The sequence below is a fragment of the Dermochelys coriacea genome, chromosome 8, assembly GCF_009764565.3.
Source record: "Dermochelys coriacea isolate rDerCor1 chromosome 8, rDerCor1.pri.v4, whole genome shotgun sequence".
Lineage (NCBI taxonomy): Eukaryota > Metazoa > Chordata > Testudines > Dermochelyidae > Dermochelys > Dermochelys coriacea.
The window spans coordinates 37,476,954-37,492,941 of record NC_050075.1 but is presented as its reverse complement, the minus strand read 5'-3'; positions in this window follow the sequence as shown (position 1 = coordinate 37,492,941).

The window sequence follows — 15,988 nt, the reverse complement described above, 5'->3', positions numbered from 1 at the left end:
CACAGATTGATACAGACATTGTTATGGACAGCACAGATGAGCCAGGGTTTCCACAGGACCTCATCTCCCCCTGCAGAGCAAGGCTGGGAGCATGCAGGGCATCCCTCATGCCCCTTGCTCTCCTAGACCCAGCCCCACTGAGCAGAGGCCACTGTCAGGCTTCCTGCACTGCATCTGTAACCCAGCACAAGCATCAACCCGCCCTGGTGACAGGTCTCGCCTGCATCTTGGTGTATGTTGTGCAGTGTGCAGCACCCCCAGGAACAAGCGATTGGTTTGTAAGTAGCACTCTCTTGCCTTCAGCCTGCCCCAGGCACACTGCCCCATCATTCGGCAACTGCTCTGGGGGTGACTGAGCCTTCTGCTGCCAGGTGCTCTCTCATCAGGGTTCAGCTTCATAAAGCAGGGCAGGGGGGTGGGCCTGGCCACTCACACAACAGTGATCACAGATACCCCATCAATAGCCATAACATGTGAGGAGACCAAAGCCTCCTTGTCCAAACAGGTAAATGCCAGATCTCTGGAATACTCTGGCATCATAAGCCTGGCCAATGCGTGCCATGCCGTGTCCATGAAACCCCCTCTGTGGTTGACCAAAGGCTATGTAATAAGGGAGCAGTATCCTTTCCAGCTGCCATATTCCTGTGCCCCTTGTGCTTGGCAGACACGGGAACAGGAGTGCCAGCAAAGGCCTCTACACCAGGAACAGTCAATAGGCAGACGGCGGGCCAAATCCGGACCGTCAAATGCTTTTGAATGGACCCTGAAATCTTTCTACTTACTTATTATCATTGTTATTTTTTTTTAAATTTTTTCTGGAGTGTGGACCTTGACTAAACCTTTACCAAGAAATTTGGACCTTGACAAAAAATAATTGACTACCCCTACCCTACATGGCTTGGGAAAGCCATCTGTTCAAAGCCAGCTAGTATTTCAGGGCCCTTAGTAATCACCACCACCTAAATTCCCCCTAAGCTGCGCAGCCGCACGGCCACTTAGCTCCCTATTAAGCCCTGCGCAAGGGCTCAGGGCTGCGGCAGGGAGAGATGCATCTCCCCCAGCACAGACCTGTCGCAGCAAGGAGAGATATCCCTCTCCGCTGGTCCCAGAACGGATTTGCAGCTGGAGGAGAGGCACCTGTCCCTGCCAGCCCCAGGCTTGTTGCTGCTGGGGGAGAGGCGCCTCTCCCTGCCGGCCCCAGTACCGACCTGCCCTGGACTTGCCAAGGCCAGGGGAGAGGAGCCCCTCCCTCAGCCTGGCTCAGGCCCACCACAGGTGCTGCAACTGGGGAAAGGCGCCTCTTCCCCTGCCCCAAGCTTCTGTGGTGAGAGAGGGCTGGGGGGAGTCTCTCTCCACACTGCAGCCATGGGGCAGCCTGCACCCCCAAACCCCTCATCCCTGGCCCCACCCCAGAGTCCAGACCCCCAAACCCCTCACCCGAGCCCCACCCCAGAACCTACACCCTAAACCCCTCATCCCCAGCCCCATCTCAGAGCCCACACCCTCTGCACCGCAACCTTCTGCCCCCTCATGAACCCAGACCTCCTCATCCTCGGACCTACCCCAGAGTCTTCACCCCTAGCAGGAGCCCTCACCCCCTGCACCCAACCCTCTGCCCCAGCCCTGGGCCCCCTCCTGCAACCCAAACCCCTAATCCCTGGCCTTACCCCAGAGTCCGCACCCCCAGCCAGAGCCCTCATCTCCCTCCACCCCAACCCTCTGCCCCAACCCTGAAGCCCCCTCCCACACTCCAAACCCCTCAGCCCAACCCCCACCACATGAATTTTGTTATGTGTCACACATCACCTCCATATTGGTGCACATAACAAAATTCATTCTACACATGGACGTAAAAAATTAGAGGGAACACTGGCCACCACCCATGGGCAAACCACAGGAATAATCACCTCCAAACCTCCATCACCACAACACTGATGGTTGGCTTGTCACCACCAAACTGACCAGCCACCAACCTGCAGCAGTCTGGGGCAGCCAGCTTCCATATGGCAATGGCAACCCATTTCTGGACTGGTATGGCATTCCTGCGTCCTGGGGCTCAAGGGTCAGGCAAGCTCCCCACGTGGTGGGCTAAAATATTTCCACACACAGGCCAAGGACAGACAAGTTCTCCCACAATACATTACAAAACACTTCAGAGCGTGGCTTGGTTTAAAAATTGCCGATTATGGGGAATCTGCCACAATTGTTGGTTATTAAAAATTTGTGTCTTATTTCCAGTCTGAATTTGACTGGCTCCAAGTTCCAAAGATTGGATCTTGTTAGACCTTGCTAGATTGAAGAGCCCATTATAAAATTGCTACTTCGAAGTAGGTACTTAGAAACTATGATCAAGTCACCCCTTAACCTTCTCTTTTCTAAGGTAAATAGACAAAGCTCCTTAAGTCTCACTGTAAGGCAGGTTTTCCAATCCTTTCATCATTCTGGCAGCTCTTCTCTGAATCTCTCCATGTTTCTACATCCTCTTGAACTATGGGCACCAGAACTGGACACAGGATTCCAGCAGCAGTCACACCAGTGCCAAACACAGAGGAGAAATAACCTCTCTGCTGCTACTCAAGGTTTCCCTGTTCATACATCCAAAGATCACATTAGCCCTTTTGGCCACAGTGGCACATGGGCAGCTCACATTCAGCTGATTGTCCAAGATGATCTCCAAGTCTTTTTCAGAGTCACTGCTTCAAAGGATAGAGCCCCCATCCAATAAGTGTTGCCTGCGTTCTTTGTTCCTCGATGTACATTTACATTTGGCCATATTAAAGCACACATTGTTTGCTTGTGCCCCATTTACCAATTGATCCAGACCGCTCTGTATCAGTGACCTGTCCTCTTCATTATTTACCATTCCTCCAATGTTTATATCATCTGCAAACTTTATCAGTGATGATTTTTTGCCTTCTTCCACGTCATTGATAAAAATGTTAAACAGTATGGGGCCAAGCTCTGATCCCTGTGGACCCTAATGGAAACACACCCATCAATGAGGATTTACTATTTACAAAAAGAAAAGGAGTACTTGTGGCACCTTAGAGACTAACAAATTTATTAGAGCATAAGCTTTCGTGAGCTACAGCTCACTTCATCTCACGAAAGCTTATGCTCTAATAAATTTGTTAGTCTCTAAGGTGCCACAAGTACTCCTTTTCTTTTTGCGAATACAGACTAACACGGCTGCTACTCTGAAACTTACTATTTACAGTTACCTTTTGAGACCTGTCAGCCAGCTAGTTTTTAATCCATTTAACAGGTGCCAAAATGTTAATTTTGTACTGTTCTAGTTTCTTCATCAAAATGTTGTGTGTTAACAAGTCAAATGCCTCACAAAATTCTAAGTATACTACGTCAATGCTATTACCTTTATCAACCCAACTTGTAGTCTCATCAAAAAAAGATATCAAGTTAGTTTGAGCGGATCTATTTTCTATAAATCCATGCTATTGGCATTAATTATATTACCTCCTTTAATCTTTATTGATTGAGTTGGATATCTACCATTCCATTATTTTGCCTGGGATCAATGCCAGTCTGACAGGCCTACAATTACCCATTTAAAATACTGGCACAACATTAGTTTTCTTCCAGTCCTCTGATACTTCCCCAGTGTACTAAGACTTATAGAAAATCAGCATTAATGGACGAGCAAGCTCCTCAGCCAGCTCTTTTAAAACTCCTAGATGCAAGTTACTTGGATCTGCTGCTTTAAAAGTAGCTGCTGTTAACATCCTCCTTAGTCAGTGTTGGAATAGAAAGGATTTCTCACCATCATATAACATGAATACATTATCTGGCATTTTCCCAAATGGAAAACAGAAATTTTATTGAATACTTTGGCCTTTTCTACGTTGTTATTGTCAGCTCTACCATTTCCATTAGTTATAGACAAATACTATTGCTAGGTTTCCTTTTGTTCTGAATATTCTTAAAATGTGTTTTTATTGTCCTTAACTCAGATGGCCATAAATAATTTCCTTGGGTCCTTTTGCTTCCCTTAGCAATTTTCTACAATTCCTAGTGTTTAATTTATATTTTTTCTCCATATGTTACATATTGCATTTTTTTTATAGCTGCTGTCACTTCTCTAAGCCAAGTGGTTGGGTTTTCCTTCACTTGTGTACGCTTCTTTCCTGCTTGGGGAATTTTGGCTTTTTGGGCATCAAGTTTCTACAATGTTCTTATATAACTCCAAAATATCATTCACAATTTTCTGATTAAATTTTTCAGCTTTGTGAAACTGGCCCATTTAAAACACAAGTGTAGATATAATTATATTGGTTTGGACATTATTCTGTTTGCACATGACAAATGTAATCAAGTCATGATCTCTGGCATCTAAGCAATGATCAATAAGCCCAAGATGCTGCTCCTTAATAATAAAGTAAAATAAAATAATAATAAGACTCAGCTCTTATCTAGTGTTTTTCATAACTAGACCTCAAAGTGTTTTACAAAGGTCAGTACCATTATCCCCATTTTACTAATAGTGACTTGCCCAAGGTCACCCAGCAGGCCAGTGGTACAGCCAGGAATTCTTCTCCTCTGGTTTCCACCCCAATGCCCCCGTTACATGATTCTCAAGCAATTAATCACCCCAGGAATGTACTCCCTTCCCCCGAGCCCACAACTCACGGCTGACCCCACATGCCTCAAATGGTGTGTAATGCAGTACATGTCTGGTGGGATGGGGCCTCGTAGGCCCAGAGGACATGGCCCTGCTGGTTTCTATCTGGCGGGATGTCTCTGATGCAACACTAGCTGTAACGCCCCCCACAGACAGTGCACAGAGGGGGTTTCTCTCTGTGCGGCTCCAGAGGGTGCCCACTGTTTTACTCGCTCTCCAGTCAGGATTCCCAGGTGGGACTCTTGAGTTGGAGACACAATCCCATCATCATCTGGGATAAAGAGGCTGTCTGGGCATGAACCATCCCCTGGGGGTGGGAGACAGGGAGACCTCAGGAATAGGAACTGCACACAGGTGTGTCACCGATAATCACTGCTCCCAGGGCACGAATCCCAGAGATGAATGCACAACATCTGTCACAACCATAAGGATAGCCTAAAATTCTTCCTTACCTGTAACGGGTTAAGAAGCTCAAATAACCTGGTTGACACCTGACTAAAGGAACCAATGGGGACAAAAGATACTTTCAAATGGGGGGGGCAGAGGGAGGCTTTGTTTTGGGTTCTTTTTGTCTCTCTTCAGCTTCGAATCTGGCTAATTCTAATTTCTTTTGGACTTCACTGTCCATCATCCTAGCCTTCCTGTGCTTAACCTCCTAACCTGAGAGCTAGAAAGAAAAAAACACAACCCAGCTTGTGAATTCCCTTGCTGCTGTAACTTAACCCTTCTGCTCTGAGGCAGAGAAAAAAACTCCAGCTGCTCTCAGCTAAAAAACCTGATTCCAAGCCCCCAAAAGGAAAAAAAAATCATCCTTTTAAAATCCTACTGTGCTTTTCAAAATAATCCCACCTCTCTGCCACCATGTCAGGGTTCCTTCCCCACTCTGAACTCTGGGGTACAGATGTGGGGACCCACATGCAAGACCCCCTAAGCTTATTTTTACCAGCTTAGGTTAAAAACTTTCCCAAGGCACAAATTCCACCTTGTCCTTGAACAGTGTGCTGCCACCACCAAGTGATTTAGACAAAGAATCAGGGAAAGGACCACTTGGAGTTCCTGTTCCCCCAAAATATGCCCCCAAGCCCTTACACCCTCTTTCCTGGGGAAGCTTAAGAATAATATCCTAACCAATTGGCTACAAAGTGAACACAGACCCAAATCCCTGGATCTTTGGACACTGAAAAAAAAAATCAATCAGTTCTTAAAAGAAGAATTTTATTTTTTTTTTAAAAGAAAAGGTAAAAATCCCCTCTGTAAAAACAGGATGAAAGATAACTTTACAGGGTATCAAAAGATGCTCAAAACACAGAGGAACCCACTCTAGCCTTAGTTTCAAAGTTACAACAAAACAGGGATAAACCTCCCTCCAGCAAAGGGAAAATTCACAAGTTGAGAAAACAAAGATAAACTAATACGCCTTGCCTGGCTGTACTTACAATTTTTGTAACATGAGAGACTGGTTCAGAATGGTTTGGAGGACATGGATTGATTCATTCCAAAGAGCAAATGAACACAGAAACAAATGTTGGGGACACCAGGCATGGCCACTAGGTAACTCAAGGGGATGGAAGACCATGAGTGTCGATGAAGCCCCCTCGCTCTAGGCCCAGATGCTCCCCCCTTCCCTTTTCTGCCTGGAGATACTCACAGCCTTCAGGCTGAGAAATTTGTAACAGTGTATTGCAGGCACAGACTAGCTGGAGCAAGATTAGGTCAAGCAGGACAGGAATGTTAGATAGTGCTGAACAAACAACTCCATATATGGGGGAATAGATCATAAGAGGAAAAAGGGAACTGGCCGGTATACTGGATTGGATATATGGATACTTAGGCCAGCTTGCTATTGGATAAGCATGCTAAAGAATGAATGTATAAAATGTGTGTAACTGCTTGCACTGGTGTGCAGGATTTGAGATTGTTGTCTTCCTGGTACGCTTGAAGCTTCAAATAAACTTTTCTACTTCTCCACCCCGTTGTGATTATTGGGCGATGCACACCGGGCAACGAATCCAGCTGTTGCCTGCCTCGGGCATTTTGTGCCAGCAACACAAAGAACCCAAAACAAAGCCCCCCCCCCAGATTTGAAAGTATCTTTTGTCCCCATTGGTTCTTTGGTCAGGTGGGGGAATGTTCCGCGCACGCAGGGGTAAAATCGGATCGGGGAGGGGCAAAAGGCCAAATAGCGCCCGCAGGTCTCGGACCCCCGAGGAGGTGGGTTTTCAAGAGTTTGAAGACAAGAAGTAACCGCTGAGTTAGAGCCGGCCCCCGGGCGTTTGCGTCTGCGGGCCCTAAGAGTTCTCAGCGAGTCGTGGCCAAGCAAATGACTGAAGCGAGACGTTAAATGTCATAGACCCATTAAGTTGCCAACCCTGAGGCGGGTTCTGAAAGGGGAAAGGCCAACCCGGTGCCCACCGCGAGTGCCTGGCTGGAGCGTACCCACTACTCCCTTGCCAGGACCGATCCGTGCCAAGATGGCGGCGCCCAGAGAGGTGAGCACATGCCAAAGTAATCCGGATTGCCCAGATCGCTTCTAATAGGTGGAATCTTTTTTTTTTTTTTAAAATAAAAGCCGCTGTCCCGAGGGCTCTTGGGTTTGTTTATTGGAGTCTCCTTTTATTTCGGGCTTTGGGCGGAGGTTTCCCTTATTATGTGCCTTGCTGAGGGGGTGGGGTTTGGGCGCCACGGTGGTACCGCTGAGCCCGGGAAGCTGAGCAGCAGACAAGCCTCCAGGCTCCTCGGAAGCTGCCTGGAGCAGATAAAAGCCCTGCGTTCTTGGGAAGAGTTTTTTCCCGTGGTGCGGGGAGGCACGTGGCGTATCCCAGTGTCTGCGGCTTGGAGCTTCCCGCAGTCACAAACAGCTGGTCCCCGTGCGGTCAGGGAAGGGGCAGGGGAGAGGTGGTGAAACCCGGCTGGCCAGGAGGAGCCAAAGCGCCCCCCTAGAGTGGGCTGCTGCAGCAGGGAAATAATGCGTGGAAGCCCCTCCTTGAAGGGTGGTTGGGGGCCAGATTACTCCGCCACCATCACTGGCTCTTGGCTTCTCCAGCGTTTGCGTCTCCAGAGGAGGCGGGGCTCAAGTTATTAAAATAATACACTTGTGTGTGTTTATATTATTACTACCAAAAATATGGAATGTTTATAACACCCCCACTCCCCTCCCTCTGAAATGAGTTGGGCTTGTTTTAAAAGGCAGTGCCACTTGGGTGGGTGGGTGGGTGGGGTGAGAGTTGGCAATGCTCCCCTTCCCCCCCAGTCACGATCCAAGCCCCGGCCGCAGCCCTATGCAGCACTGGGGAGGAAACCACCTTGGCCTCCCTAGCCCCTCCACTTCCCTAGCTGCCTTGCTGTGCCTCCTCAATCCCTCGCCTTGCTCTTCTTCCTCCCCCATTCCTTCCTCCCCTCATTGGGCCCCTCTGCTCCCAGCACCATTTGGGGGCACTTGCTCCCCCCATTTTCCTTCCACATTGTAATTTGACTAACCATACGCCTATCTAAAATGTTGAGGTTTGTGCCATCATGTTTATTGTGCCGCTTTTCCCAGCCTGTTCCTACAAATCCTGCAATCTACGACCACCTCATGATGCTCTTCACTTCGGCAGGAAGTTTCTTAGCTCACAGTGCCAGTTCTTGAATTGAAATGGTCCCGTGTCTACACTGGAGGGTGGAAGAATTCCCCTTTTCTGACGTGGTTTTCTCTTCTCTCTGGTAAGTATTTTTAAAAACTGTGTGTCATTATTTGGCCTTTTATTTTACTTTAATTGCAAAAATCATCCATTTAAGTTGCTTACATCATAAATTTGTTCTCTATTCCATCACTTCAATATGTGCTAAAGCACATGGACAGGCTTCAGAGAGAGTCTGCTTTATTTTATAACATAGTACCTTGTTTGTTTGAACTACATCAAAGCATAAAAGTAACTTCTCTGAACTGGTAATAATCTTGTGTTCTAATGCAGCTGAAGTTCTTACAAAGTTAATGCTTGTTGCCCTGACAGCCTGAAAATGCATACACACGTAATAATAGACCTCGGATTTTTAAAAATTATTATTACAGTTTAACTAGTTTGGAGGATTGTATTGTCTTTATTACTTGGTAGTGCCTGTCAAAATGTGTAATGCGCATATATTCTCTAATTTTATTCTTTCCAAGTTCATTATGGATTACAGTGCTGCTGTTTTAGTTTTTGACTGCTCTGTGCATTTCATAATTTTTTCTCTCATGTTTACATTTAATTCTCTGAGTAGTAAGTTCTAAAATGCCTGACCTGTCCTGGCTGGAGTAATTATTATAACTTATTACCATATTGTGCTTTGTCATTCATTGATTGTACCACTTTAAATAAATAATAATATCCTTCTAGAATGTTAATTTAGCTTCTACTCACCTTAGCAGTGCCAGTTTCATGGGGAGCAGGAAAAAAGCAACTAATGGAATATGGATGTGTCATTAGCTAAACATACAACTTTTGACACTGCAGCTTAAGGTCACTTTATTTTCAAATTGTATTTTTAATTATATATTTGTATGAAAATAAACGCAGTTTCAAATTTGATACTATAGTAATGGAGTCAAATGTTAGTGAGTCAGGTACATGATTGTGATCGATAAGCATAATTTCCAAAATAATTAGAAAAATAAATTCTCATTCTTAATAAAAGAGGGAAAAAACATAATGTATATTAAAATTAAATGTGTTTTTCACTCCACTAAAAAATCGCCTAAATAGAGAAATGGTAGTAATACAAAGTGTCAGAGAGAGAGAGAGAGAGAGAGAGAGAGAGAGTTATTGCTTCAGTGTGTTTTAGCCTGATCTCTGAAGCATATCTCCATGCAGAGTTCCTTGTATAATTCTGCTCATATACGCGAATGTCTCTTCTCTTCTCTTTCTGGATTAACTAGTGTGTTAAGCAGACAGTTATGCTTTATACAGCTTTTCATTTCACTGACCATTTTTTCCTTTGGTATTTTCGGTTTCATTTTGCAGAATGATTTGTCTCCACAAATAACACACTCCCTAACATCTGGTTCACTTGCACTACTATAAACCAAATCAGAGTGGAAGTAGCAGTAATTTTCAAACCTTCTTTATAATTGGAGGGTGGGGCGGTGAAGGTGAGGAGAAAAAAAGTAAAACCAAAAAAAACCCCATTTTTATTTTTGCTTCATGTTTTTTGGTTCATTAATTGCAAAAGTATTCACTGCTTCATTGAAATGCATTGCCTTTGAAAAATATTTAATGCAATACAAATAAACTAATAAAATAACATCAATACTATTGTTATATTGTTTTATGCTTGTTATTTTTTTCCTCCAGAGTACAATCACACCTGTATCACCACCGCAGCAGAATATTGTATAATTTGTTAAAAAGAAAGGCCCCTAAAGACGAAAATTGTGGCAAAGAAGAACCATCCTTGAAAATGAACTGTGTAAATGCTTCCTCAAATAACATCGTCCTGCAGTCAATACAGAAAAACAGACTGGATAATGATCCTTGTATCAGTGGCCACCAACTACACATCTAAGGATGTCCTATGTGCTTTGACATCACCAGCAGGGGCAGAATGTTTTGTTAAACAGAGTTTACCTGTTCATGACAAGAAAACAACCTTTCTATGGCCATAGATATTTTGCTGAACAAAGAGGAACAAGTAGTACAGCCTAAGATGGATACCCTTCTACAAATGACAGGTTTCAGAGTAGCAGCCGTGTTAGTCTGTATTCGCAAAAAGAAAAGGAGGACTTGTGGCACCTTAGAGACTAACAAATTTATTTGAGCATAAGCTTTCGTGAGCTACAGCTCACTTCATTGGATGCATTTGGTGGAAAATACAGAGGGGAGATTTATATATACACACAGAACATGAAACAATGGGTTTTATCATACACGCTGTAAGAAGAGTGATCACTTAAGATGAGCCATCACCAGCAGAGGGGGAGGGGGGGAGGAAAACCTTTCATGGTGACAAGCAAGGTAGGCTATTTCCAGCAGTTAACAAGAACATCTGAGGAACGCATCCGATGAAGTGAGCTGTAGCTCACGAAAGCTTATGCTCTAATAAATTTGTTAGTCTCTAAGGTGCCACAAGTACTCCTTTTCTATCTGAGGAACAGTGGGGGGTGGGGTGGGGGGAGAAATAACATGGGGAAATAGTTTTACTTTGTGTAATGACTCATCCATTCCCAGTCTCTATTCAAGCCTAAGTTAATTGTATCCAGTTTGCAAATTAATTCCAATTCAGCAGTCTCTCATTGGAGTCTGGTTTTGAAGTTTTTTTGTTGAAGGATAGCCAAAAACCCTGGTTTTTGAAAAACCAGTCTGAGAACACTTCAGTCTCTCCGGTCACTCGATTACAGACCTGAGGGAGTTGGGGCAACAGGTGATTGGGTGCATATGCTTATGTAGCTGAGTGAAAAATAGGTATAAACTGTATGATGTGATCTGCATTTGGCGCACAGGATTTGAGACAGTTCAGTCTCCCTGTGCCATATTTGAAGCTTCAAATAAACTCTCTGCTTCTCCACCCCGTTGTGGTAATTGGCGCGACGCACACCGGGCAACGAACCCCACTGTTGCTTGCCTCGGGCACTTTGTGCCAGCAACAGACCTAAAAAAAACAAAAACAAAAAAACCCCCTCCAAAACTGGCATTGTTGTTTGTTTCTAGTACACTGGGTCAGTTATCTCCACATGATGTTCCCAAGAGCACTCATGAATCTATAAAATCTGATTTTTACTATTCTGTTTTGGACAGAATTCTTGCAGAGCTCGATAGACGATTCACCTCCAACTCCAGTCTGCTTTCTGCACTAATTGCATATGACCCAAACAGTGAAAATTTTCTTGCATATGAGAAACTGAAAATAATTGCAGATCACTTTGGCTCAACAGGCACCAATTTTGACAGTCTGGACTTCAATTTCTGAATTCTGGAATGTTCTCACGGGCTTACCAGTCTTTACTGTCTATTGTAGATATTGTGTTGAGCCTTCCAGTACCTACAGTATCAAATGGAGAGGTACTTCTCTGTGCTCAGAGTGTAAAGAACTACTTAGGATCCACAATGGGAGACAAGCGCTTAGGTGACTTGGTAATTTTAGCCTGTGAAGGTGAAGCTTCAGAACACCTGAATATCAACAAGGCCATTGACCATTTTGCCAAGATGAGACGATGGCATTATCCATTGCATTGTCTCCAACCCCTCAGACAGAGACAAACACCTACAAGATCTCTATCATGCATTCCTACAACTACAATACCCACCTGCTGAAGTGAAGAAACAGATTGACAGAGCCAGAAGAGTACCCAGAAGTCACCTACTACAGAACAGGCCCAACAAAGAAAATAACAGAACGCCACTAGCCATCACCTTCAGCCCCCAACTAAAACCTCTCCAACGCATCATCAAGGATCTACAACCTATCCTGAAGGACGACCCATCACTCTCACAGATCTTGGGAGACAGGCCGGTCCTTGCTTACAGACAGCCCCCCAATCTGAAGCAAATACTCACCAGCAACCACACACCACACAACAGAACCACTAACCCAGGAACCTATCCTTGCAACAAAGCCCGTTGCCAACTCTGTCCACATATCTATTCAGGGGATACCATCATAGGGCCTAATCACATCAGCCACACTATCAGAGGCTCGTTCACCTGCGCATCTACCAATGTGATATATGCCATCATGTGCCAGCAATGCCCCTCTGCCATGTACATTGGCCAAACTGGACAGTCTCTACGTAAAAGAATGAATGGACACAAATCAGACGTCAAGAATTATAACATTCAAAAACCAGTTGGAGAACACTTCAATCTCTCTGGTCACTCGATCACAGACCTAAGAGTGGCTATCCTTCAACAAAAAAGCTTCAAAAACAGACTCCAAAGAGAGACTGCAGAATTGGAATTAATTTGCAAACTGGATACAATTAACTTAGGCTTGAATAGAGACTGGGAATGGATGAGTCATTACACAAAGTAAAACTATTTCCCCATGGTATTTCTCCCCCCCACCCCACCTCCCACTGTTCCTCTGATATTCTTGTTAACTGCTGGAATTAGCCTACCTTGCTTGTCACCATGAAAGGTTTTCCTCCTTTCCCCCCACTGCTGCTAGTGATGGCTTATCTTAAGTGATCACTCTCCTTACAGTGTGTATGATAAACCCATTGTTTCATGTTCTCTGTGTGTGTGTGTATATAAAACTCTCCTGTTTTTTCCACCAAATGCATCCGATGAAGTGAGCTGTAGCTCACGAAAGCTTATGCTCTAATAAATTTGCTAGTCTCTAAGGTGCCACAAGTACTCCTTTTCTTTTTGCGAATACAGACTAACACGGCTGCTACTCTGAAACCTATGATTAAAGTTGTCTCTCTTCCTCCCCCCACCCTCCCCCGGACCCCTCTGTCCCCAGCCAGCAGAGTGGCCCTTGTGGCACTGATTTTGATACCGTGGGGTCACTGTGCGCTGACCTGGGGTTCCTGGCGCAATAGAGCGACCCATCACTGGCATGTGACCGCATCAGAGATGCTCTCAGGGAAGCTGGAGGTTTGGGCACTGTGATGGATTGCCTGGAGTGCAGCCTGGACTGTGGGACTGCTGAGCCCTCCAACCCCACCAGCCTGGGGTATCCCTCACACTGTGATGCTGATAGGCACTGCACTTAACCAGACATCCACAGGCAAGGACACACCGAACTGAATTACATGAATGATTTCCCAGCCACTCATGAACCATCAATAGAGAGACTCCACCCACTTCCCTGGAGCTCCAGCCCTACACTCCAGAACTGTTCTGTCTTGCACTGGTCAAAAGCCTGAGTAGTGTAAATTCATTCCTATGAAGAAGTGGTAAACTAAGTAAAGTGAAGATGCACCAGCCTTTGTAACCTTAGCAAATTTCTCAAGTACTTTAGACAAACTCACTGGTAAGGATAAAACATTAAAATTTATTAATGACTGATTTTTATAAGTGATTATAGTGGTAGCATAAAGGTCAGAGCGTTACCTTAAGAAAGTGGGAAGAGAAGGGATGTCATTGTCTCTCTTTTATACTTTCTTCCAGCTTGCTGGAAAGATCTTTGCTGGGATGTGGGTTAGTCTGCTCCCATGGTGTACGTGCCTTCTCAGAGAAATCTCTGGGATAGAGGATTGGAGTTAGTGAGCTATTAATGCTGTCTGGCTATTGATGGCTACTCCTTTGTTGTAACTGAAAGGCTGGTTGTGGGTGTTCCCAACCTCACAACATATTTCAGTAACATATCTAACAATACTTCCCATACACTGACAGCACATACACTCCAGTAGCATATTAATGTTCAACAGATCAAGACTGTTAAAATAATACCTCACATGGCATACTTTGTACAAAACATAATTACAGGGGTGAATATGGGGGTTCCAGCATAGTACTTGGATGTACAGAGTGTCACAGGTGCCTACTAGGTGAAGGCTGGGGCAGAGGAGCTGATGTTAAATGTCTCTCCTTGGTCATTTGCATGGCCCTACTTCCCCACGGGTCTCCTATAGCTCTCTGGTAGCTGGGGTCTTGGGCTGGCTCCAGCCCAGCAGTTCTATTGACAGCTCTATTCTGGAATCTATGCTCCTCCAGGGGTTTGAGCCCTGTGGATGCCACCCAGGCTCTTAGCCCTTGCACACAAAGCAGATTCCCCCTGCCAGCCCAGGGCTGTGCCCTAGCTGCACACAGGGGATTGCCCTCTAAGATGGAGTTAGCACAAGGAAGGCTGGGCCTGTGGCAAAGGCAGGAGCATGAGCCCTACACACCAGTATTTTAGCACTAGCTCTGCCCAACTGTTGCCATCCACAAGTGATCACACATCAGGAGTCAAGCCCTAGAAATCACAATATTACCTTCAAAATCATGAGTTACTAAAAATCATGTTGGATTCTTTTTTCTCTTCTCTTTATTGACTCTTTGGGGGTCTAATTTTCATGCTCTTTCATCATCTTGAGGGCTAAAAGAAAGCCGAGAGTCATATAATCACTTGACTCCAGGAGCTGGGGCTCAAAAAAAAAAAAACAAATACAATCAGACTCAATGAAATCATATAAGTGGGTTCCCCTAGGACATTGGGCAAATCATTTAATGTTGAAATTTGGGAGACAAATTTTTGTGCCTTGATATCTCAGTGCTTCAGTTCCATTGCTTCCAGGTTCCAATGCTTCCCAGACTGACTCTCATCTACCAGCTCCCTTCACCTTGTCAGATTCCAGAAACTCTGGGGGATGAATTCCTGGGGCACTCTCTGGCCTTGTACCCCTGTAAAAAGCCTTGGATGTCCAGTGGGACACAGGAACTCTAGATTCCCTTCTTAGCATTAACATTTCTTGACACATCAGTACTCTAGTTATGGCAGATGAGACTCTAGTGCTATCCCAGAAGATGGACAAGCTTCACTCCCCCCCCCCCCCTTTAGCTTAATGAGCTTTTGAAAGGCTGAGATATTCTTTTGTAATAGATTTAGAAACAGAACCCTGGTTTGTAGTAAGAAAGAAGCAAGTTTTAGCCATATTGCTTCACAGGCCTTCTGAAGGCATGTGCCCAATCTGTGTGCATGGTTGGGCAGTTTGTCTCTAAAACAGGCCTGATTCCACATACCCATTTTTACAGGGCACAGGGAGCCACAAATGAATTTCCTCTCATTAAATGAGGAATGTGGGGCTAGAATGGTTGGCTCTGCCTTTCAGACAGTGTTCTGCTACCCTACAGGCCTGAGTTCTGGTCCAGATTCCCAGGTGATGCTAGGCAAGTCACTGAAAGCTGAAGCTTTGGAGACCGATGCTAGTTTTTGCCACATGTGCTCTGTGCTTCAGTTCCCCTCCTAGTGCTCCTAGACCAGCACTTTTTCACTCAGTTTCCGACATCCCAGCCTGTCTGGGGCTTCAGGTCCCATGGACACATCTGGCCATTTGTATGGGAGGGTGGGGACCTGGCAGTAGGTGCAACTTTTCCCCACCAGAGGAGAGTGAAGACTGATGCTTAATGAGAGGCACCAAGGGCCTTTGCCAAAGACCAAACTCACAGTGACTGGAGCCCAAACCCTTTTCAACCCTGGGGGGGGGAGAAGTCAGTAGATCAAGCACCCACAATCCAGGTACAGCTCAGGACCCAAACTCCCCTCAGCCCTACACTGCCTCCTGGTAGGAAGATTTAAGGTGGTTTGCACTGACTCAGGACTCGCCTGAGATTAAGAAAAACACTGGAGACGGATGGGAAACAGATGAATCAACTGAGGATCTGAGAACTTTGGTGCAGCCTGATCTCCTCTGGGCACAAACCCATGGGGTAAGGTGGCCCTACGCCCTCAGAGCCTCTCCCTCAATGGAAA